This window comes from Aythya marila, assembly GCF_965140915.1.
Source record: "Aythya marila genome assembly, chromosome: 9".
NCBI classification, from domain to species: domain Eukaryota; kingdom Metazoa; phylum Chordata; class Aves; order Anseriformes; family Anatidae; genus Aythya; species Aythya marila.
In genome coordinates, this window is record NC_139050.1 from 8,663,946 (window position 1) to 8,691,217 (window position 27,272).

Sequence of the window (27,272 nt, forward strand, 5' to 3'; positions counted from 1 at the left end):
CACTTCATTTGCATTTGCCGTATGCCTCATATCTGAGGCCCGTCTCTTTTCCTGGAGGATGTACAAGGAGCAGTACACATGACATCAGGGTGAGGGGTTCTCAGTCTACCAATGCCTATACTGCCCCAAATGGCAAGCGTAGGCTGGCAGGACTGACATTAACTCAGTGGCTTTGGCATCACGCTCTACTGCACTGCACTGAGATGCCCATCCAAACTGGGTCACCTCTTACACTGGCATGACACCTGGAGTAACTTCAGTCCTAGCAGCAGCACTCAAATTAGTCTGCATCTCTCCGACAACATTTAGGTCAAGACAATTCTAAGAGTGGCTGCAAAAATGGCACAGCAGGCAGAGGCATTAGGACTGGGTTGCCCTCTGGCTCATCCACTGACCGTGGGAGCGACTGTGGGTAGCCCATAAAATCTCCCAGGGCAGGGCCCAGAGCCCACTGAGGTTGGAAGGAGTTCTTCTGTTCATTTGAAATAAGTTCTATAGGGAAACTTCTGGCTTCTGCTCTTTTCCCATAAGATGGAAATGTGCACAACATAGAGAAAAAAGTAATTAATATGTTTTTTAGTTTCCTCATGAACTGTAGTGAATAAATAAAACAAATTATTAAACATTTATTGTGCCTATTCTGATTCTCTGCCTTTATAAAATAAATAAAATAACTGCTTAAGCATTTGCTTCTCAAAAATGAAGTATCTGAACATCTCACAACCATAAATGTTTCTCTACATTTTTTTTTTTTAGGGCTTCTGAAAGTGGTTAGATTGACAGCATGGACTACTAACTGTCTTAGTAGAGACAGATGCACTGCACATATCTTTTCCAATACACTTCACATAAGATGCTCCAGGCATGAATTTCTTAAATAGAAAAAGGCAACTGTGATGATCTGTCAACAAAATTTTATGTGATGTTGTGATAAACAACTGCCCACTGGTGACTAACTGCCAAACTGGCAATCTTAATTTTAACACTAACCATATAAAAATTCTTTGAGCCACTGGACTTTATTAAGAGGTTTCACAGATCTCTCATCTGGCCTTTTCTTTGACACGCAATTTGTTTTGGCATTTCCTAATAATTTCCTAATAATCTAGCCTGACATTTTGAAAACCTCCAGAAGGTTTCTCATTGAAGATGAGAAGCCTCACATTCCTTAAGCATGTTTGAAAATTTCAGGTTAAGCTATAAATTTGTCATACATATGTATATATATATATATGTGTACATATATGTGTGTATGTGGATATATATATATATAAAACTATTGATGAGAGCCATTTAAAATTTTCCAGAGAAAGGGTGCCAAACATTACACCCATGAAGATGCCGAAGAACTGGATTAGAGGAGAAAGCGTATCATGTTAGGAAACAGAGACTAGGTTTATCTTTGCAAGGTCGCAGGAGGAAGTTCTTCCTGGGAATTACTCAAGTTTACTGCAAAGAAAAGATGAAAGGGAAATCACAGATGATCAACTTCTGTGTACCTCCCTGTTTGTGCAGCGGTTTTTGGAGGAGGGGCAAACAGAGGCTAACAAAAAACCCTGTTGCCTGGTTAGCAAATCACAAGCCACACTGATTAAAAAAACAAACCAAACCAAACAGGGAAAGGTTTAATTCAAATTTCAGGAGGAAATCAAAAGGCACATCTCTGCCCTGATGGTTAATCTGTAACAGATTTCAATTTCCTGCCTCAAAGAGTCAGAGCGTCAGACCACATCAAAGGAAAAGTCACCAGAATTTTAAGAGGGATGAATGCATTACGTCCCAGCTTCATTCGTGACAACAGTGGAGCTTTTCCTTCTCTGTGCATCAAAACACAAACAAAATACACCCCACCCACCTCCCAACAATAAGTCTTCAGCAAGGGCCTTACACTGAAAAATTCACTCTCTTGATGGTCAAAGGCGTGAAAAAAAGGTCATGGACATTACAGACCTTACCATGGGAAGCATCTGGCAACATCATTAGGCAATGCTGTCAGCTGTTCTAGAGCAAGTCCCAGGCTGGAGTCCTTTCACATATGGGATACCCAGCTCATGGAGACTCTCAGCCCTCCTAAAGATCAAAGACAACACAAACCTCTTTGCACACTGAAAAGACTCAAGTATTGTAATGCTGATTAATAGACACAAACGAGTGAGTATTTAAAAATATCCAGGTCACCAAGGAGCCTCGATTTTAAATAGAACGCAGCTACTTGGAAGTCTAGCTCTCTATCAGGCAGCCTTTTAGCAAGTTGTATTGGCAAAGAAGCTGAAAACAAAAAAGAGCTTCTCCTGATTAAGTGGCTGATACTTTTCAGTCTGATCTTCTGAGAACTATTTTAGATGATGTTCCAGTGCTTGTTGGTGAAATCCCAGACTTTAAAGGGATGCTATGACAATTCATTGCTGAATGACAATGGAATTCTTCTGTAATTACCCATTACATGCATCCACATTAATAGAAATAATTTCATTAGGACTGTTATGGTACCAAATACAAAATGTGGGTCCAGAGATCATTTTCCTAATCAGAAGTATCAGAACCTTGGAACTTTCAGAGAAGGTCTATTAAAATGTAAATAGTTTCTTTGAGATTTATATTGCCGTTTTCGAAAACAGATGCAGTTCTTGATCATTCCCTGCACAGATTTCCAAAAAATACACTCATGAGTGCTAACTGAAAATCAATTGTGTATTAGCTTCAGAAACTCTTCTTACTACACATACAGTCTTATTAGGATTGCTACACTTCACAAGCTTGCAAATGGCAACACTAGACATTGGTCACTTTTAAGGAGGCAGCTTAAAACTAAGAAATAATAAATCAGATGGCAATGCGTGCCTGCTCCTCTCAACCAGCCCCAAACCACACTGCTACGATGGGACAGGAGAACACCTGGTATAAACTGAAAGCACGGCACAAACCGGACAGGATATCATGTACCTGATAGTGAAACACATCCCTTCAAACCCATTGAGTTGAAAGCTGCACGACATTGACGTTATTCTTCATCTCTTCAGCACGATGCTAGGCATCTGTCAGCAAAACCTGCATCCCAGAAGACCAGGACACACGTAACGCCTGGCTCAGTCACAAAGGAGGTAATACACAAGCTAAAGAGGACAGCAGATGGGGACACTGCTTGCCATATACTCTGGGTATGAACAGGGGAGATGCTAAAAATCCAGCTCAAGAAGCTTTAATCTTACCAAGTGCCCCAAGAAGCCTAAACCTCACATAGATCCTGTAGGCCACACTAAGACATGACTCAGCCTCCCTGTTGCTTTTAGTCCACTGCGTGTTATTCAGTATCATCTGCAGAGCAAAAGTCATCTTTCAAGTTTCCCTTTTGTTAAGCACTTCTTTTCCTCAGACATCAGTAATTGCAGTCTTCTAAGGCACTTCATCAAGAGCGACTTTTTACTACTCAGCTTCCCCACTGGTGGAAGAGCTGTGCTCCCAGTGACCTTTGGTCTGATTCTTGACATTCCTGCTTCTTACAGCACAGACACTTCTGCCCTACGCATAATGGTTGCTTTAGAGGAAAAAGGTTTGACATACGTCCACAAACACCCTTTTTTTTGTTCCCTAAAAATAACTTGAACCTCAGTCTCCCTGGTAACAGCCAACACCAGTAAGCCCTAGAAAGTCTTGGTTATTTTTACTGACAAGGTGAGCAGGAAAACCATAAAGCTCCTCTGAAATCTCTCATCGCTGCCAGCCTTACATCTCCTTTAATCCTCACTTAATAGTGTGCAGCAAAGGGCACTATGCCTGTACACAGCTGTGTTTAAATACCAAGATCCTTCCTGTGCTTTCATATTATAATGCTGGAAATGCCAAGAACAATTCCCTTATACCTTTCTTTCTATTAAAAATCAACACAGGCATGCATCTGACTCGACTGCATCCAGGCTCACTTTACAATATACAATGGAAGTCTCTGACACTTGATAGACTTGGTACCAACTGACTGTTCCATGTGCAATACTTCACGAAAGCCATTTGATGTAAGAAAGACTAAAGATAGGCAAAAAAAAGAGAACGCCTTTGAGATTTTTCAGTGGTAATGACTAAGCCTGATGCCCTTAGCTCCTCTGAGTGGTTAGCACCAAAGCACTGGGATATCAGAGGGCGAGGTCAGGCCCTAAACACCCTCAACCAAACTCATGAAGTTCCCCGTCCTCCTCTACTAACACTCCACATAAGGCCCTTTTCTCGACTGGTTGGCAACAGCTCATCTCAGGTCAGATGCTGCTCTAGCAGGGTAAGGATGCAGAGCTCTCACTCATTCATGCCACGAAGTCTCGTTCAACTCAGCGGCCCCTCAGCAGTCTGTAGATGCTGGCAGTAGCAGATCCTGGTTACAGCTGTTTTCTTGCTGCTGTAGCATTGCCTTCTGTTGTGTACAGAACGTGCCTCGAAGAGAGCAACACGAATGGATTAGCTGTTTGGCTCCACAGCTCCCTGGCAAGGCCTTCCTTCAAGGCACCTCCCTCCAAATGGCCTATGGTAATGCTGCTGACAGCTGGAGAAGACAGGGATCAATCTAGCCATGTAATGTTTGCCCTCAGAAAGAAACACAATGATCTAAAACATTCAAGGAGCCAGCACATCCTGATTTTAGCTCTCCATCTCAAGTTTAATAAAGGCTCTCAGACTGCAATACATAATTTACGTGGCATTCACAGGCAGAAGCCTCTGCATAAAGTCCCCTGGACTTCCTGGGGTATTGAGAACCCAAAGATCTTTGAAGAGTTGTTAAAGTCAGAAAGTTAAAAATAAAAAAATATCTTTTTTTTTTTTTCTTTGAAAACATGACTCACTTCTGCATGGGAAGACCATCAAAACAAAACAACTCACAGACTTTATCAGCCTCTCTTGTGTTTTGCATTCATTTAGGCTGTAAATTCCAGAGGATAAATCACAGAAATCACAGAACAGTTTGGGCTGGAAGGGATCTCAATGACCACCTGGTTCTAGCTCCCTACCCTGAGCAGGGCCCCCTGCCCCCAGCCCAGGCTGCCCCCAGCCCCATCCAGCCTGGCTTGGGCACTGCCAGGGATGGGGCAGCCACAGCTGCTCTGGGCAGCCTGGGCCAGGGCCTCACTGTCTCTGAGTGAAGAATTTCTTGGTAATATCTAAACCTACCCCTTTTAGCTTAAGGCCACTTCCCCTTGTCCTATCATTGCACTCCCTGACAGAGTCCCTCCGCAGCTCTCCTGTAGCCCCTTTCAGGTATAAGAAGGCTGCTGTGAGGCCTCCCTGGAGCCTTCTCTTCTCCAGGCTGAATAACTCTACCTCTCTCAGTCTGTCTTCATAGGACAGGTGCTCCAAATCCTGTTTTTATTTTTCCACATCATAGCAGCTCCATCCCCTTGGGAGTTAACCATCACCAAGTGAACGGCAGTCTCCAGTTATTTCTGCCTCTCTTGTACTAAATGAAAGCAGCACAAGAAGTAGAGAGCATCTTCATGTTTCCAATCTTGACAAAAAATACAGGCCCTGGAATCACTTGCATGAAATTTCTTTTATGTAGTGCCACTCACCCTCATGGCTGCAAAATTCCAGCTTAAAAACAAAACAAACAAACAAACAAAAACAACTAAGAAAGCATTTATAGCTTTCTTTTGCTTCCTTCTTGCTTTAGCAAGTAGGTTCTATTATTTACTTTCTTTAAAAAAGCTTAAAACTCAGCCACCAAGCATATAGCCAGACAGATACATTAATTGATGTCTTCCAGACTGGCAGCCAGGGGGGAAGAAGAGAGAGAATATATCTTGTTTTAATAAATATTATTAAAATAAACTTTCCGTTGGTAAATTGAAATGCTTTGCTGAGGGCTGTCATATTTGCCCTAAGTCCATTTCTACGATAAGTGCTGCTAGTCTTTCTGATTTGAATTCAGTTAATGATAGCCTGCATGGCTTTTAATCTAAGAGTCTCATTCATCATTTCTATGTTATCTGAAGGTGCAGTCAAAAGCAGAGAGGAGATGGCATTAAAGCAGACATGTTATATATCGTCCTTTTAATGTATGCTCAGCTCATTAACTTTGATTTGTGTCCTAGTGCGGGTCAGCTTCAGAACAATTAATATTGCGACCCTTTTCCTAATATGCATCAGACCCCTCATTCACTTTATGCTGCTTTTTATGAAATAAAGAATTATGTCTTGGCATGTATTGTTTATTTTTATTTATTTATTTATTTATTTTTGCTATGCTGTCTTGTTAAGAACACAGCAGTGTCTGCTAGGGTTTAGCACAGATAAGTGAAGAGTATCCTCTTGTAAGGACCACAAGAAAAAAAACAAGCATTTATGTCACACATGTTTAACAGGTAATTTTTTAAGGGACTTTCCAGCAAAATCGTAAGAGAGAAATTCCAGTGAACAGTCACCAGCTTGCTTACTTGAACAGACTATACTGACCAGCTTGTAAAGGTGCAGTGACTTCTGAGCCTGCAAAGTTGCCCTGATGTATATTTAAACCACTTGGATTGCTGATTCTGCCATCTTTTAATAGTATTGTCCAAATAAATCCATTACAACCCTTCGTCTTCATTTTCAGAAGCTTAAACATGACTCAGTTTGTGCCTGTCTTTCAGGTGAGTACTTCTGGCAAGTTTCTTTGTGACACGTATTGCAGGCTGGAAGACCTTAAATAGTTAAAAGCCAAATACGATGGAATCTTACAATTTTCTCTTCATTGACTTGGACAAGTTGCTGTTGGCCTCTGTTTTTCCTTCTGCCATTTCTCTTGTTGTTTTTATTTCTTGTTATGTATAACATTAATTGCATATATTTTCTCGCACTTTGTCTAATGCTGCTGAACTCATTTTCAGGGAAACAACTCAGCAGCATACCTGACAAGCTCCTATTTGAAGAAGCAACAAATGTGCTGCAGAACCATACGCTTACCATACTCCAGAGACAGTATGGTCCCGCTACTTTTAGATAATTAAAAGCCCACTGCAATTTCAACTGCATACGCTCAAAAGTTCATGTGGAGCAGTATAAAAGCCTGACATACCAACACCAGAACTAATAGGAAGCTCCTGTTGAAGACACACAAGAACCTGTGAGACCCAGACAATTCCAGATAAGATTTACTACGTCACAGAACATGGAGGATTTAACATTTGTGCATGTGTGAATAGTTTCCTCTACTTCAATAAAACCACTCAGGATAATCGTGTGGTCCTACTGCCCTGCATGTTGTTTTTTCCAAAGGCTACTGTACAACACAGCACAAGTGATTCAAAATAAACTAGCTATTTTTAATAAAACGTTACTTCACACAGCTCAAACCACCAATTAGGAACTTTAAAACAAAACATAATTAGGGTCCAGTTTTCAGCTTACTCTAGAACTGCTTTTTTTCCAACATAAATCAGCAACGTTTATTAAAACCGTTTAGATGGTAAGTCACATGGTTGGACCTACAAACAGCCAACTCAGACACCTCAAGTACTCAGTTTGTGCCCAGTTGCATAAAAATTGCAAGGGTATAGGCAGGCAGTCATGTCTCAGCCTGACCACTCCAATTTTAATCATGCAAAGCTTTATTAGACAATTACAAACATACAGATGGGGTCTAACTTGACAGATATATATTCAAGCAAGGGCAGAGAAAGGATGAAAAGAACAAAAAGATACTCAACAGGGAAGGTTGAATGTTTATTGTAAAAGAAAGGGTGACATAAGCCTTCCAGGTTTCTGGAACTGAAAGTATACACATGACTCACATTCATTGCCACCTGCTCATATTAGTACACAAAAAAATGAGGCCAGGAGTCAGTATACCTTGACGACTCCATCTTGTAATGCCTCAAAGGAGCAGGCTGTTCTTTGACTTCCCTCCTACAGTAATTAGCGTGCCAGAGACTGACTTCCATAATTGTTTTGCATTCACGTTTTTTCGTCTCGTCTAACTACACATGGAGAACTGGCTGTTGATTAGAACTTGATTCAAGCATCCCTTGGTATCCAACTCATCTGAAGCATGAGAGGGTAATTTTCATTCCTCTAGTCCCACAGGCTACACTCCTGGGGACAATAGGAAAGAAAACCGTCTGTAGTTCTCAGCTGTTTTCATTCCTAGCTTAGTGCCAAAAAAAAAAAAACAAAAAAAACACAAAAAAACGAACAAATGCTGTCTTTCCTCAGCCTGATTCTTACCACCCAATGCTTCCTTTGCACCAAGAAGACTGCTCTTCCATTCAGGCTGTTACTCCCATTGAATATGCCACTTTGTAATTCAAAAGTATCAGCTGAACAGGGCTAGTCACTAAAACATCACACACTATTGGGCAGAGGTCATAAAATTCTGATTTAACCAAGAAAAAGTAGCTTATTTGGTAGGAATGGGGAGAGAAAGACCATCAGAAACAGACCCTGTAAAATGCTAGGTCAAACTCAATTTGCAGTTAGAAGGTCTAACACAAGGAGTCCCAGGTTCACACAGAAAACACACACCAGATATCTCAAGTCATTAAATAACTGGAAGCAATGGCGAAAGAGTGCAACATATTCCAGCAGTGAGGATGCAAAGCTTCTGTTTTCGTTTATATTTGACAATATATGAAGAACGGTTAATCTGTGGAAATTTTTCAGTCAATCCATTCCACATGGACACGCAAAAGAGAATTGGCTTGAACATCAAGGGAATAAGAAAGGTGTTTGCTAAAACAGAAATTCATGTAGAGCTGTGAGTTGTATAAGCCTTCACCTTTGTGCTGCACGATCCTATTGTCTGTGCTATACCTTACTACATTCAAGATCCAGGCTTAAAATCATTTTTTTTTTTTTTTTACTCTCTAAAAGATTGAAAGGTACATGTATTTGTTGCAAACCACTGAGTCAAGCCTCTAAGACTGAAAGCCATATTGTAGGGAAAAGCCCACAATTCTCTTATTTAAACAGCATTCTTATAATTTGCAAACACTGTCAGAAAGGCACATATAAGGTCACTGCCTGATTCATGGAAATTGTGATAATTTTTTCCCATAAAATTGCTGCAATAACTTCAAAACAGTGTATTATCGTCTATGATTACAGAAATTGAAGTGGTTTGGTGCCTTCTGTGTTTCAAGTAGTAACTGACAAGACCATGCAAGTAAATATTAATCAGCATAAAGCAACTGCTGTTGAAGTAGACTTGAAGTGCTCTTGACTGAAGATGTAGATAACATCTGAGGTGACAGATCTGATGCTTACTGAAAATTAGAATCATGCATGTTTATAAAAGTGTCAGAGACAACTTCATAATGCCACTGGCTGGATATGGGGCTTATATTTGTTTCAACTTTTGGAAGTCATATCAGAACTTCAGACAATACACGATGGATAAGTATCAACAGAGAGAACAAAAAGACCTTCTAAAAGCATTTTTGGCATGTGCAAAATGACCTTAAATAATTGCATTTTGATTTTTAAGCCCGACCTGCAACTCCTACAAAGTTGTCCAATACTAATGAGCTCAGTAGTTGTATGTCTGGTTCACCCTACCTCATGGTTTCTCTGTTTTACGAAATAAGCCACTAGCAATTCCTTGATAAACACAGCATTTGAATAATCAGCTAATTACCATGAAAACAAACACAAATAAAACAGTGATGTATGCTTCCATGTTCTGTAACACAGAGCACTATCTCATATAAGTGATTGAAAGAAAACTCAAAATCAAAACGTTTGAAAATAAACTAAAGCAACTGCCTTCTCCGTTTCAGGAGACTGAATGTGAACACTGACTTCTTAAAACAAAAAATCAGCAGCAATTAACCTAAAAATATCTGTTCAAAAAGGCTGGCTAGTACACGTGATTATGAGGAAATTAATTTCCTGAAATTTATAGCCACTCATAAAACCTGTAGATGCACATCATGACTTAGATTAACTTTATTTTAAAGTGATATTGCGCAGAACGAAGGAGTTGTAGTTTCCTTAATGTCTTTTGGGCTTGGTGCTTAGTGTTAAATAGGTTTTATGAACAGAAAGAATAGCCCACTAATTTAATCTCTAGTCAGTCACCTCATCTTTGGTGACTGTTTAATATAAAATTAATTAGTAACATTATTAAAAACATCAAATGACAAAGAAGTGCAGCCACATGTGTTTTAATTTCCCCTTCTAGCTGCAAATGATGGCTGTTACCCAATGACTGGCTCTCTCTAAACTGACATCTATTATTCATACACGCTCCCCCTCAAAAACATACTGCCTTAATTTACACTGAAAACTTGGATCAACTCCCCACAAGCCTTGATGGTGCTTGTGAACTATTCAAAGCACAAATTTCAATCAAGACAGTCTCAGCTAGTCCTACAACTCACCCTCCTGTCTGTAGTGAACGTTAGTTCAAAATAATGTGAAACAATACACATTTCTTTTCAAATATATATTAAAGACTAGTTTCTCTCCATTTTTTTCCCCTGCTGGATATAGTTCTGTATCCAGCCCTTAGACAGTAAACATCTGTAAAATCTCATTGACATAACTAAGAATACAGGAACTTGGCAACTTTTTTGGAGCATGCCATGAAATCTGCTCCGTTTCCAAGTGCCTGCAATGACAGCCTGAACTTCAGTGCTTACCAATCCTAGGTGTGAATTTCTGATAAAAGCATCTGGCACTTTTGCTGCTGATTTCAACAAGATCAAGGTTTCATCCTAACACTTGTTGGCTAACATGCTTTAAAATGTGGGAAGTATTATGCAAATGCTGAGCTATCATGTTGCTCAGCAAGTTACCTTGCTCCAAGGTCACCACTGAAATTTCTCACCTAGAGATACATAAAGAGTCTATCGGAATATCCCGAGTTGGAAGGGACCCACAAGGATCAGTGAGTCCAACTCCAGGCACCACACAGATCCAGTAAAAAATTCAGACCATGTGACTAAGAGCACAGTCTAAATACTTGTTAAACTCTGACAGACTTGTCTATCTTAGCCCAGGTCAATTACGGAGTCCCTTTTTCCCATGGGCAGTTTTCCTGTGAGCACACACCAGCCAAACAACAGCCAAGAAAGCCTGCTGCCAAAGGCACAGGTCACAAACACACTCAGGTACTGTTCTTTACCTTTGCTGTGCACATGACAACTGTGTGTTTCTGGTAACAAGGACCAGAGTAAGAACTACTTGGTTGATTCAATCACCCTGTGATTTAAGGGAAGCCCCTTAGGGACTGGATCTCAATTCCCACATCATGGGGGAATGCCTGTTGTGCGTGGCACCAGATATGCATAGGTAATTCAAGCCTTTGCAAGCTTGCAAACTGGAAAGATGAGACAGTTGGCAAGAAGGGAAAGAGCCACGGAGCAGTGAAGGCCGCACAATACCTCAGTGCAGATGTGCAGAGACAACAGAAACGATGCCAGGCTCCACAGATTCTGATTTTCAGGCTAGACCAGAGCGCTCAGCAGTCTGTCAAAGGCATGGTCTCACTGCCACGAGAGACCATTGCTTTAATTTCCTTACCTCAGTAATTTAAGAAACACCAGCCTTTATACACAAATGCTATTAATAACTTGGGAAAACAAAACCCTGCAAGGTAATTCTTGAAGGTTTTATGAATCCTTTCAGGGGAAAATGCATAATGATCTGTAAAAGCAAGAACCTCTCAGATTAACGAGAAACCTCTGTCTCTAATACGGAAAGGCATTTTGGCAGGATCACACTGGCTGGTGTTCAGTGAAATATAATGCACACTGTACAGCAAGCCTGACAATTACTATATTCCCATTCAAGAACAAATGACAATATAGTAACATAATTTAATAATTTCCATTTAAAAAGTATTTCTTAGTTTATGCAATCCCCAACCTTTTCCTAAATGGGTATGATTACCTAATGCACTGTTTGCTTATTTATATTGGAAGTTCCAAGCATTTTCAGCACCTACAGACATGACATGATGCGACTGATCTTGTCTGAGCACCCCAGCAGCATAGTGACAATGGCAGAGGATGTAATTGTTTGAAGAATGCCAGACAGTACCTTATCCCATTTTTCCCTACTTCTGGCCACTAACCTGGCGTGCTAACTGGCCTCAGCACACAGCCACAAGGCACTAGGTCCTGTCTGTACAGACCAACAGAGCTGACTGATGACACCAGAGTGAGACCTAGAGCTTGGCAGGGGCCAATACACACCCAGATGCCATGCCACCAGCTGCAGGAGCTCAGCAGCACTGCTCTTCCACAGGTTTGCCAGCAGAAGACTGTAGGAGCATGTGCTTCCTCCCCCCCCCCCCAGCCTATGGCAGATGCTGGACACAGACGGGTTGAAGATCGGAGGAAAAATCTTATCCCAGGTCTTTCAGCCCCAGGTGTATCAATTAGAGTTGCCTGTGATGGATATGGCCACCTCAGTAAGCTTCCATTTAATAATAAAGAAAATTTCAAAAATTCTGCATTTCTATGGGCTAAGATCCATATTATTTCAGTTTTTTGGGTAACTTCATACTTAACTAGCTATACTAAACATTCCATGAAATTTTATGAAGAAAAGATGCACCACTTGGACAGAATATGCAGATTTGCCATCCTAATAAACTGCACCTTCTAGAAGGGAGTCTGCTAGTAATCCTGATTGCCTTGTCAGTCCAAACCCTTCACCGCATTCCCATTCAGCTCTTGGTACAGCATTCATGCTGATGGTACAGCGAATGTTTTAGTAAAGACCAATGAGGATGATCTTGTGACTGAAGGGCAAATTTTGATACAAATTGAGCCCAAGTCCAATGAAGACCACAGAGATGGAGTCTTAAGAATTTTCTTAATAGACTTCAAAGTCAGCTTGTCTCAGATTTGCCAAAAGCAGCTATGATTTGCCACTGCTTCTCTATCTATCTTTAGATTCACACAGAACTGACGTATTTCCATGCAAGTTCTTAGAGGTTCAGTGAGCCTCTAACACACATTGGAAAAGCAAACATGGCATAAATATTAAGGCAGCTACTCTTTGTTGAGCAAAATGTAAGCAAACAATGTATGGGTATGGAAGCAGGTGCTTCAACCCCTTATTTTTATATGAAAAAAAAAGGTACAGATTACAGCACTCTTCTAAAATTTGGCAGTCGCAAACACTTTCCATGTTTCTAAGCAATCAGATCACCACCAGCAAAAGGTTAACATGAACTGAGGACAGCTATGCCAAAACCAGCAACAACAATAAATAGTTCCACATGGACTAAAATAAGAGAGTCTCTGGACAAAACGTACAGGGAATGGATCGAGGCCTGGAGCAGTCGAACTGGTTGACAGAAGCTGCACGGGTTTGCATACTCTATCCGTGTTAGTTTTAATGCAAGCTGTACAATCAAACACAATGCATGCTTAAACCAGCCTGGGGGAAAAACAAACAAAAACAAAATAAAGTAACAGAAAAACACACTACACTACAAAGCAAGTAACCGAAAATGACACCCAGATCAGCCTGAGTGCTTACCAGCACCACTGCTGTGACACTACCAGCTTTCCAGCACAGCCACAAGCACGCTGACAACAGTCACGCTCCTGAAGTCAGCATGTCACCAGCAAGGCCCAGCACCACTAGGTAGGCTTTCATCGGAGTAAGCTTGATATTTGTTGCACTTGCCCTGAGGCAAATTGTGCAGCCCAGCCAAGCAAGGTGCTCGTGAGAATTCAAAATGTGCCATGTGCAACCAGGAGAGGTCTCAGTGTCTGCTTTAACTGTGGGCAGCTGCTACTGCGCTGAGTAGAGGTGTAAGCCCTCAGAGCTGAGCACTGCAGCTCCTGTCACTGTGTCCAACTCCCTCTGCCCCAGCAGGAGGGAGGGCCAGATGTGGGGCAGGAATGTGGCATTTAGGTCTAACACAGATATGAAAGAACAAGACTCCTTGAACTAGAGGTGATTACCTCGTACAGCTATCTGAAGATACTCTGGACTTAGACTAATGATAAACTAAATATATACACATATATTCTTTCTCTTGGAGTCTAATTGCCCTTCAACGCTTGTGACTACGACAGAACGTGCTTTGTTTAGTCCAGGTTCTCCCTGGCTGAACTGGCCCTGAAGGGGTCACCTGGAGCACCTTCCAAAGCCAGGTCCTCAGACTGCTGTTACTTTTCACCCTGTACCTGCCAGAGCAGTTACATGACCGAGATAAATACTTCATGAGCTTCAGCCACTGGCTCTGTCAGTAAGCCAGCCTTCAACTAACAAGTAGGCTACCTATACCAACAGGCAACTTTATCATCACTTATGTCGTATTCTTTTTATTCCATAAAAAGTACCCCTACAGAAAACAGAACACTGTAATAATATAAAATCATTGGTCTTCAGTATGGTAAAAGCTTTAATGGCAGGCACTCTTGAAAGATTTGGAGAAACAGCAGGGTTTTTGCTTGCACACTTTACTGTTCCATATTTCAGCCTGATGGAGATAAGAAAACAGAAAAGATGGTAAAGGTGAACTGAAAGCTCAGAGGAAAGTTAACTTTAGTCTTTCTGTTGATCAAACTGACACCCAGGAAGAAGGAAATTTAAATACCCTTTCTCAAAAGTTGTATCTGTAACCTGCTTCAAGCATACCGTATCAATGGGAATGGGACTGTTTGCAAGATTAGAGATTGTCTTGCATCAGGTCTTCCTATGCCTTGACTTCTGTGTCAAGTGAGCTGTGCCCCCACAACTCGTTCTGAGCCCTTGTGACACACATTTAAAAAAAAAAACAAAAACCATAAATCCTCGTTTCTATCCATTGATCACAAACAGCATCAGCAGTTCAAGGGCATGTTACACACCTGTCATTTTCTATGAAACACAAGCTAAAAGAGTTCTCACACTTTGTGTTTGGTAGCACTCAGCACAGCACATGGTATGTAATCACAATGAACCATTCCAAACAAAATCAGCAACTATGTTGTTAAAACAAAACAAATGTGAACGTCTTTCAGGATCGACTCGTTATTCACAATGCTGAGGAGGCATCAGAACAACCAGAACATTCAAGTCACAAAAACTGCAGAAAAATCTCGAGCTCCCTTTTTTGGTGCAGCTATTTGGACAGTGAAATTCCTGATTTTAGATGAATGATCCTGTGCTGTCATACTTCTAAAAAATTAAAAATCAATGAAGTGGATCAAATGTCTTCTACCCAAAGCATTAAAAATAAAAAACACTTTTGGTATTTGGTAACTCATCAGAAAAGGTCAAGTGTTTCATGCAAATCAAACAATTATTAAGAAACATTCTCCCAGTCCTTAAGCTATTCAAATTTAAAGATAATGCAGCAGGGAAGGTGTTTTCCTTTCTTACTCATATTGAATTTTGTTAAAACCTTTTTGTCTTAGTTACTAAATTTTTGGGCTTCAATCTGGCTTCTCTCAGCTGTCCCCAGTAAAATATAAAAAAAACCGTCTGCTTCAGATTTATAGCTTTATCTGAGTGAAATAGATGTGTCGTATCTGGCCAACAAATGCCAAATTATGTGCAGTTTCAGACAGCTACGGGGGGATATATGGTGGGCTCAAGACAAGCATGCACCACAAGCAGAGATCCCTGAGATCACTGGGACAGCTGCACTCCCTCTCCTGCTATGCTTCTGAGTTTCTCCAACGCAAACAGCTAGCGGGGCCTGTATCCACACCACTCGTATGAAGAGCAAGTTTGTGTTCAAACACAGGCACTGACACACACTTTCACCCAGAGTATGTTGAGGCTACAGCAGCAGCAAACATTCACTGACCATACCACGTTCCAGCCCCTCCACAGCCACTCGTGTACGCTGAGGAAAGGGACCCGCAGGAGGTAACGCCTGGCTGGATACTCACTGGTGTTGAGCAGCCACATAGGTCTCTGGGGGGAATGAGAACCCCCTGCTGCTCATAAGATAATTTCAGGGTTGATCTGCAGCAGCAAAACTGGATTCGATCAGTCCAAACCCTGCATTAGCAATTCCATGTGCCTTAGGTACCAAAGAAAAGCTGTAAAGTATACATCAGTGACATTTTCAGTGTTCTGTAGTTTGAGTCATCAGTTATTTCCCCTCTCCCTTGTTTACTGCCTCAATAACCCATGAAGGAAGGGTGAAAGGCCAACCAATGAAAATACTGAATATTAAAAAGGTTAAAGGATACGATTATAAGTGAATTAAAAGTTTACAGTTTTGCTACTGACTGTGCTGGGGATATAAATGATGTTGTCTTGTTCTCATGACAACGGAGAGAAAGTGGGACAAATAAACCTGTTCTTGTGCAAAGACTAATGGAAATTAAGTGTTGTAAATTTAACTCTTTCTGTTCGCAATCTGCAGGCTGTGCACCTCCTGAGATACATCAAATGTACAGTTGGTGTGAGAGGCTTAAATAGCCTTTAGTGGCACTTCAGATCACTGATCTTCATGCTGATTGCACTTATTATATATATAAATTTAATTTTGAATGTTACTGGTATCTGAACGTCAGATCATCTATCCACTACAGTTAAGGAGCCTTGAAAACCCATCTTTCTTATGCAATAGATAATGCATTCCCATTTGTCTTTCTGATCATTCTGTTTTTAATGGTGGCACAGACAAGGTGCTTACGGTACAGAGCTCACAAGGCATTCTAAATCTAAAATGACCAACCCTTGTTGAAGCAGAAAGCCTGCAGAAGTGTTCACAAGGACACAGAATACTCAGGACTGTGTTATTATTATTGTTAATCACTTGCCCAAGAAAGTATGTTTAAGTGAATAATCTCAATTACTCCCTCAAAATTCAGCCTTAGAAATCTTAGCTGCTGGAGATAGAAACAGCAGTTAATTCATATAAGACAATTACTTGTATTTCAAGTAATAACATAATATACCAAAATAGATGAAAAATGTTAAGCAACTAATCTCAGGTTTTGGTGAAGTCCTTGAAAGGCATATGACATTTTAACCAAACTAACTCTATTCAGTGCCACGTTAAATGGATTACAGATAATGAAAAGAATTCAGTAATTTGTTTTCATTGAGAAATCATATTGGACTATGAGAGCTCTGATGATCAACTAATGCTAATCCATGTATTTTATTCCATCACAATCCACTGAAAGCAAGTGGCAGATAGTGGAAGAGATGCAAGAAAAAAATCCTGAGCAGATGTGCAAAACAATTTGATTTATTTAGAATGATAGACCCAGTAAAAATATTAATTTAGAACAAAAAGTATTGTACCCCTAACCTGTATTTTAACCTTGCTTTGTATTTAACACTACAGGACATACTGAGAAGGGCCTTGATGTACTAGAGGTGTAAGTTGATTCTGAAAGTAAATAAGTCCAAAGAGTGAATAGCAGTTGAGTGTTACTGCCCCAAAATGCTACTAGAGGACTAGTATGATCACAGGACTATAAAACAGTAGCAGAGAGGAACCAGCAGATTTTTAGGTTCATGTACAGCAGAGCTCACAGCTGTCAAAATGCCACATCCACTTCTCATGCCCACATTTTCAAAACAGATTGTTAGAATATGTGAAAAGATTTCAGAAAATAAAACTTCACTCAATGGCTGGGGAAAAACCTTTGGAAAACAAATTCATTTTAAAAAGGTAGAGAGAGAGATCAGCTTGGGGAAGAAAATATCTAGTACTAAAGAACTCTAATTTGGTCGAGGAAGACATAATTATATGCAGGAGGAAGTTATACCTGTCAAATTCAAACTCTCCTTCAACACAGTCATTAACAGATTAAAAAAAAAAAAAAAAAGAAAAAAAGAAAACCTCACTAGATTCATGTCTGAGATGTCAGGAGACTGTGTTAGTTTTGGCAGAAGTGGAGCAGGGGAGAGACAAAGCACGGAGTCTCAACATGAGCAGAAAATGTATTATACACAACATGTCATAAGTTTCAAGAGCCTACTCTGGTTTGCAACTTCATAAATGTTAAAATTAATTCAGTGAACACAAGGGTTATATAGGGGATCTTAACCACATTTTTATTATTTTTTTTTTTAATGAAGCCTACATATTTTGTCAAGCAACAGTGTGGATTCCACAGAACCGCATCACACCCTTAAAGCTACACAGCAATGAGCAGAGGTAAGCCATATTTTTTTCCGTCAAAATGTTTTTAATTAAGTTACTGTATTTCATGAGAGGAACAGTCTTCTCTCCACTGGAAGCAACTTACAAATCCTAAAATCTCTCAAAAAGAGAAAAACAAAGGATTTGGAAGTGTAGCTAATATACCTCACATTGCCAAAGTGTGCAAGCTAGCTCCTGTCTGACACCACCTTTCATGAGTCACCCCAGAGTATGCAGATTAAGAGGGCTGACCAGGCTGAGTGTTGTTTTTTTTTTTTACCATACCTTTTTTCTAGATACATATTGCCGGGTGGGGCAGCATGCTGCTGTTCCAGGAGCCAAGAGAGACAGCTCCACATCAAGTCCTCACCTCTCCACCAAAAACTGAACTATGAGATGCACGCTGACTCTTGCCACACAAACGCTTCTCATATTCAAAGCAAATGACCACCAGCAGCAGAGGAAAAGTCACTGAAATGTGTTTAAGAAGGTTCAAGCTAATTTAGTCAAACATTAGAAAAAGGTCTGAAAACCTAGAGTGCATAACCAAAATAGTAAGACTTCTCTCTGTTTACCATCAAGCTTCTGTATCTGAAGCAATTACAACTGCCAGTAGTTTTTTGGCTCTCACATAGCCCCGTCAATGCCCATGCCACTAAACCACTTGCTCAAGCCATGTTTCATCCTCAAAAACATGAAAAGTCACATTTTTTGTTACATATTGAAGAGCAATGAACAGCAGCTCTGTGTCCGTGAACTCCTGTGTGGGACACCACGGCCACTCACGGAGGGTCCTCTTGGTTTCCAGAAGGGAGCCGATGCCCCAACTGCTCCTCAGGAGAACAGATACACACTGCTTACAGACTCACAAAGATATACAGATATAAAACAGTACACACTAGAGTTCCCAAATGCTGTCACAATGTTTCACGATGTTTTCAAACAGCTCCCAGAGATCAAGGTCCTGCCAGCTGCATGGGGTTATCAGTCACGCTCAACAAAATGGCTGCCCCCACACAAAATGGCTGCCAGTCCTGCGGCAATTTTAAGCTCTAACATGAAAATATACTTTTCAATATGAACCCCCGTAGCAGAACAACAACTGCTTATTACAGGCAGTCATTTTAGTGGATTTGGTATGCTATTTAAAGAGAACTTGTTAGAAAACAAGATGAGATGTATCTTAACTCATAGTTCTGAGGAGATATGATAATGTACTTTGGAAAATAACCCAGTGAAATTCCTAAGAATTATTGTGCTGTCTCTACAGCCCACAGTGTAACACTGTACTAGATATAAAGTTTATATTACGAGAAAATTATGAGGTGTGAAATTAAGTATTTCATTAAAATATTACCAAAACAGCAAACATCCTTAATGAATAAACAGAAAAACAGAAAACTCCATGGACTTTGCTGCTAGTTTAAGACAAAAGAGCCATCACAGATCTTAGTTAGTTTGTTTTTGTTTTTTTTTTTTTCTTCTAATAATATCTTTATAAAGAATGCTGTTGATACAAAAGTGATGGCTGTGAACAATTTTTTAAGTTGCTGATGTGCTTCAACATCACTTTGCTTCTCAGAAAGTGCAAATGGTTTAATAAAAGGAAAAATGAAAGCAAAGGAATATTTTCAGAGAAAAATGTTCCCAGCACGTGATACTAAACAAACAAACAGAAATACGTGTTTGTTTGTTTTCCCAAAGCATTGAAAGCACTCTTCTGCATTTGATCCTTTTAACAGGACGAGAAAGAACTGCAAGCCAGGGAGTTTGTTTTTGCTTGGAGTAATCACACAAACATACCACCATCCAAGTGCCTTTTCTGCGAAAGTGAGGCATACCCACTCGGTGTTCCATGCAGTGCTAACTGGCCAGCGCAGTGCACAGTTGCAGAAAGAAGCAGATACTCACAGACTATCCTCACTTGTGGGGGCTACCTTATCCACTGGAATGAAGAGAAAATGGCATGGCTTTGCCTGTCCCCCCTCTTCCACTAGTGGCTTCCTTTGTCACATCACACTGGAAAGAGTAGAGGGAGAGGTAATTTCCATTGAAATTCCCACATCACTATTTCTTGAAATCAGGAACAGCACGATAGTGTCAATTTTCATCCTCGGTACACTTTTTTTCCCCTTTGAATTTAAGCAGGAGATGGCAGGGACTTCTCAGCTACAGGCAACTGAGATACAAACTTAATTTTAGGCATAGTTTTATGCTTAAGAAAATGAAATAGGAATAATACTTGGGCATTTCTGCTCAATCAGCAAGTAGCTGAGATGAGAGTTTTCAAGTAGGATGAATAAACACATTGGCCCAGATAATAACAGTAATTTAAGGCCCAGCACACTGTTGCTAATAAAACACATCACAGAGAGGCGGGAATTTAGAAATACTTCACAAAGCTCTCTCCTCATCCACAAGTCCATCCAAGATCTACAACTGTCCCTCAGGCTCTCTTTTAAAACACAAAGTATCTCATCGTATAATGTCCCCACGTCATAACTAGCTGTGATGGACAGAAGTCTCTAAGGAGTCTAAATGAGACGACCTAGTGACTGCAAGCTCAGCAGGCAGGATCTATATATAGATTTTCAGGGCAGAAGCAGGCCTGCTTTGTTTAGAGGCATGTAGTTGTGTAAAAGGCCTTAAATGCTTATAGCTGAATTACAAAAGCATAGAAAAGGTGCAGGTTTTACAGTAGCTAAGAAGGAAGCTTTCAAGCGTAAAATCACAAGATCACAAGTTTTCTTCAGATGTGTCACTGGCACAGCACCTGCTCCTAAAGCAAGTGCCCGTTTTCATAACCAATTGTTTGGTATGCTGTAACAGTGATAGATGAGCACTTATCATCAGCATTTTAAAGTGTTCATTATGGGCGTCTGTCCCATTCTGTGCTGCACTGTGTCATTTTAATTAAGATTGTCCTGCTGCTCTGTCAAGAATATTAAAACACCAGCTACAAGTTCTTCCGTTTATTCTTTACCTAAAGTTATACCACGCACACAACACATATGCAGACACAACCTACAGTTTTTAGGTGATGTAAGGGAGGATAATCTAGTGGATAGTTCATCTCTGAAGGAGTAGATAATTCTCATGTGAAAAATAGTTACCAAGTCTTTCTTTAACAATGAAGAAACACATTCAAGTTGACAAAGGTCAGCTGTTGGTGTATATAGGTGAATGATTTTTTTATTGTTGTTGTTTTTCTCCTTCCTGTTCATTCTGACTTGGGAATACAAAGGCTGTGCCTGAGAGGGGATATAAAGTATTGTTTGAAAACAGTGACTATTGTTAAACACATGCAACAGATTTTTACTTCAATCTTAGGACTTATCCTGCTCATTTGGAATTACATAAACTACAAACATAGTGAAGAGATCATCTAAGAAACCATTAGTAAGTATGGGCTGGGAAGGAACTTTCCAAAGGTCAAGATGTAAGCTGTGCTTGTGTAAACCTTGTCTCTTTTTTGCTCAAACATTAGCATATCGCCTGCTATTTCCAGTATCCAGTAGCTGATTCAAACCAAACCAAAAACAGCTTTTAGCTCTTGTTAGCAGTATACCTTGAGCATCCCTGCTCTTACCAGAATATCAGACTGAAAATTTCCCCTTTCCCAGCATCTTTTTGCGGTGAAATCAAGAAGCGTTTGCAAGCCTGAAACACAATAAAACATTTGTCAGAATAGGAAATGCTATTAAATACTGCTTTGAAAGACCATTATTACAAAACCCTTAACAAGTGTTATCACTGTCAGAATAGAGTAAAAGGTGAACTGGAAGGAACACCCTAGAAGATATTTTAAACAGCACAGTCGATATTAATCTGTAGCTAAATTTCTGAACCCAGAACACTTGGGACTCTGTATTCTTTTTCACTGTTTTCTTTAAAAATTAAGAATTTGAAGCATGATTACTTTATAGGCACGCGTCCTTCACTGCATTGTCACATAATCTATTGATCATAGATCTATAGGCAGGAAAATGAGCATGTGTAGTCATTTCAGGCATGATTCCAGAATGTAGTCACCTGGTATGAACGTCCCACAAGGACAGCAGTGTCTGCTGCTGCTTTGGAGGGCTGCCTTCAGACTAGCGTTCTCTGGACTGCCTAGCTGGTAAGTCAGCATGGGCCATACCCAGCCTTAGGAGCTGCCCCTCCATCACTGCGCAGCACCAGACATCTGCGTTGCCAGTGAGCAGGGAGCACATTCCAGGTTTCTATGTTGCTTCTTGGCAAAACTGGCAAGTTCACACAAAGCCATGCTTCAGCCACTTCCAGTGCCGCTGCCCAATCACTGAAGTTAGCCAAGGTGCTGCTGTAAATGAGTGAAGATTCTAGCATGGAGATACTGACTTGCTAGATAGCTTGTTCTGTTTACAAAATCGAGTAAGCTACCTGCCACACTCATTCCACCTTAAATGTATTGGTGTACAGAGTTGGCATGGAATAAATTCACATTCTGGCTCACATATTGGATGTTTGTAAACAGAGGCACAATACCTCATCAGGAGTTGTATTTACTACCCACATTGCATGGAAAGTCAAAGGCAGAGCAAATCATTCAATGTGGTACATAAAACAGTTTTATTGCATACAGACCCATTATTTGCCTAGCATCTTGTAGCTTCCCTGTTGTGGATTTTATCCCCTTCTCTGTAGTCCACTTCTCACACCATGATTTTTTACAGCTTCTCTGATACCCAACATAGAGGAAATGATTAAATACTAATAACCGAGCTTATCACATAGATACCTTTTTAAAAACTCTCCCGTGTTACACCATTACAATGCATGTAAACTCTTGGAACAGAGAGATATACCTTCGTGTATCACCCAGATCTTTCCTTCCTGTGTGCTGAAATTTTCAGGAGAAGAAATATTAAAATAGCAACGAAGTACATATGGTTTCCTTTCAGCCTGGGGGTATTCCTGACTAACTCTAGCAGTCTGCATACATAGAAACATCCACTGCAAAAGCAAGTTCATTACTATCACCCTGAAGTCAGGTAACTGCGGCTACTAAAACTCAACCACAAAAATATCCAGGGCAAATTTTGTGGAAACATAACTCTACAAGAAATGAAAACTTAAGAAGAGATAGGGCAGATTACACCATTAATTGAAAATATTTTTATGATAGTCTCTAATTGGTAAAGCTCTGCACATTAAGCATCAGTCTGGGTTTAATTTCCAGTTCTGAAGCCAGTTTGCCTGTGTGACACAAAAAAAGAGACACCTTTATGTGAAGCTACTGAAGTTTCACACATACGTCACTAGTGGCGTCCCCCAGGACTCGGTGCTGGGGCCGGTCCTCTTTAATATCTTCATCGATGATCTGGACGAGGGCATCGAGTGCACCCTCAGTAAGTTCGCAGATGACACCAAGCTATGCACGTGTGTCGATCTGCTTGAGGGTAGGAAGGCTCTGCAGGAGGATCTGGATAGGCTGCACCGATGGGCTGAGGTCAACTGCATGAAGTTCAACAAGGCCAAGTGCCGGGTCCTGCACCTGGGGCGCAATAACCCCAAGCAGAGCTACAGGCTGGGAGAGGAATGGTTGGAGAGCTGCCAGGCAGAGAAGGACCTGGGAGTGATGGTGGATAGTCGGCTGAGTATGAGCCAGCAGTGTGCTCAGGTGGCCAAGAAGGCCAGCGGCATCCTGGCTTGTATCAGGAACAGTGTGACCAGCAGGGCTAGGGAGGTGATCGTCCCCCTGTACTCGGCTCTGGTGAGGCCGCACCTCGAGTACTGTGTTCAGTTTTGGGCCCCTCGCTACAAGAAGGACATCGAGGTGCTTGAGCGGGTGCAGAGAAGGGCGACGAAGCTGGTGAGGGGCCTGGAGAACAAGTCCTACGAGGAGCGGCTGAGGGAGCTGGGCTTGTTCAGCCTGGAGAAGAGGAGGCTCAGGGGCGACCTTATCGCTCTCTATAGGTACCTCAAGGGAGGCTGTAGCGAGGTGGGGGTTGGTCTGTTCTCCCACGTGCCTGGTGACAGGATGAGGGGGAATGGGCTTAAGTTGAGCCAGGGGAGTTTTAGATTGGATGTTAGGAAGAACTTCTTTACCGAAAGGGTTGTTAGACATTGGAACAGGCTGCCCAGGGAAGTGGTGGAGTCACCATCCCTGGAGGTCTTCAAAAGACGTTTAGATGTAGAGCTTAGGGATATGGTTTAGTGGAGGACTTGTTAGTGTTAGGTCAGAGGTTGGACTCGATGATCTTGAGGTCTCTTCCAACCTAGAAATTCTGTGATTCTGTGATACACACACTGCAGAGCATGCTATATAAGAACCTATAAAAAGAATAAATCTAGCCAGATGGATTTGTAGAAGAAGCTTGCATGATAACCTATCTAACCACGCACAAGAACTACTGCATGGATCATGTAACAAATTATCAGTTGTTAGTTGTTGGTTTTTTGTACAAAATTCAAGAATTTGGACACCAAAGGAGTACATCTGATCACCAGTGCTACACATTTTTTTTTTTAACCTAACATATCTGCCCACTGAAACTGCGCTCACACTAAGCCCAAGAAAGGCTTCCAGAGCACTGGCATCATTAGTAGTGCAATCAGAAGCCAGGAGAAAGATCTCTGAGTCTTGTTTCTCCTCATTCCTCTCACTTGCCTTCTCCATTAAGTCTGGAGGCTTCTAAGGAAAGGACTGTGTTCTAAGTTTTTATACTACCTAACTGCAGTCTTGGGTAAACATCTTCTTTAAATATATAAACCTTGTGGAAGTTCTCTAATAAATTTTTGTTTTATACATTGACAGCAAAGCAAAACATTTTGGGGTGTATATTTCACTAACTTTAATTCTAGTTCACATGGAAAACTTTTCAACATACTACTTTCTATTCATACAGCTCACTCGAAGAAGTATTTTAATGATCCATATATTAACAAATGATACAAAGTGAAAATGCTGCTCACCAGCCGGCCCATTGTAAAATTCACTTCACTGACTGTGAAATCAAAACAAATAGATCGATACTTTTGAAAGGTATACAATTAATATACTTGGAAACCTTATTTGACAGTTCCTAGAAAGCTGATGGATATGTACCATGAGATTTTACGAGGATATCATAAACTAAAATAACATGACCATACCTGTGGCATACTCTGGCACTATGGATTGGCCCCTTGCCAATCCTATCAAGAAAGGACAGAGGCTAAAAGGAAGAAAAAAGAAAAAAGCTGCACATTGTAAACCTGACTTATTGAAAGTTCTTATTTGTCATAATCTGGACTACAAACCAGAGTTGTAAAGCAAAAGCATGCATTGCAGCAAACAGTAGACATTTATTTTGAAATTTATGCTTGTACCTAAGACTGACTTTTCGACAATCCATGTAAAGCAGTGATTTAGAAAGAAAGTTGATTTTCTAAAAACAGTATTTTAGAGCTGAAGATTTCAAGCTGAATTCTGGGAAGCTGGCTGTGTGGTTAGATATTAGCTTTCTGCATTTGTATTATAAATCCACTTTTTACATATTAATTTTAGTACTTTGTTAAGAATTTCATAAAAGCAACTGAATGCAACGAATTCTCACTATTGTTATTTACAATATCACAGGGAATTTTAAGTTAACTTAATTAAAAAGCACAAGTCAAGGTTTTGAGTACATCTCTAACATGTCTTCAGACTAAGGCAAAACAACGCTAGCAAATTCAGAGATATAAGGTATTCAGCAAATACACTAAATGTATGCTTAAGGCTCCAACCACTGGAATTATGCGGTGACATTTTGAACATTACAGCCCCTAGCTCTTGCACATCAGAAAAAACAAACAAACAAACAAACAAACAAAAACACCACAAAACAACAACCAAAAAAAGAAACACCACACCACCTTGAGAATGTGAACAAAATCCAATTAGTGTGATTTTTACATGGTTTACAAAACTGTGGAAAAATAGATAGTGCTGCATACAGGAGATGATCCAATCTCTTCCCCATTACAAGGACTGGGCTACCAGGCACCATTGTGAGGATTTCCCTTGTGCAAAAAGGATTGGTAACAATTGAGTCTACTTCTGCACCCACTGTTTTACTTTCAGTTATCCCTCCAGGGAAGTGCAGCTCATCAGCTGCAAAGATCCCATCAGGCTTATCCCATACAGCCATCAGCAAGCCCATAGCAGATGAATGCACTAGGAAAACATGTGGAAGAAAGCAAAGATGAAGGCTTTTAATGCCTTAGGTGTTATCACTGGAGACTCAAGACACTAGAAGAGAAATTTCAATAACACACAAAGCCACTGCAGCTTTGCAGAAAGGTCATGGAGACAAACCTAGGCAATGACTTCAACAGAAGTGGTACTTTCACACACCCACCTTTCACCTTGAAAAGTGTATTTTTTATGTTGACCAGTCAATGGAGTTTCTTTCAGGACTGGTATTTCTTTCCCAGCAAGTATTTGGGACTGGCAACAAACATAAAGGACTAGAAAAAGAGAGAAGTAGAGTGTTTTTGTTGTTGTTTGGTTTTAATTTATTTTTTTGTCCCTTTACCTGGGAGCCATAAATATAGACTTGGCTTCCGAAGACTCTGTGCTGTACCTCTGACCACTCCACATATAATAGGCAATGCCAGGCTCTGCAGGTTTACTGTAGAACACCCATTGTTACTAGCACACTGCTCATTTGTTCTGAGAATAACAGTCCAGAACTAAATCTTAGGTCTCCACACAGCCTAAAAGATGAGGATGAGAATGTAAAATATATTACTGTACTGGGAAGAAGGGAGATAATAGATTACAGTACAAAAACACTAAGTTATAATGACATTTGCACACATGCAATGAGAAAAAAGAAAAGGAAATAATATTGTATATACTCACGGTATAAAGTCCCCCTATCCCCCAGAGCATCACAGCAAGGGTACCATAGATAACGAGGCATCTTGATCAATGAGGTGCTCTCAGCGTGCTGATTTATGCATTAATGAAATGTGTGCAGCAGTTCACTGAGCTGATAAAGGTTCCCACAGGGGACTAGGTCCAGGGGAAAACAAATGATCAAAATGAACAAAAGCGATTAGAGGGAAGAAAAAAAAAAAGACACAGAAATGCAGCTAGGGGAGAAGTCAGAGCCAACAGAGCCAGACTGCCCCTTTCATCTCTGGGTATCATCTTCCTCTATGCCAACTCATAAGGGGATAGCAAAGTAAACGTCCCAACAGACTTCGGTCTGTACACAGAAAATTCACTCAGCTTAAGTCCCTTTATTTTAACAGCGTCCTG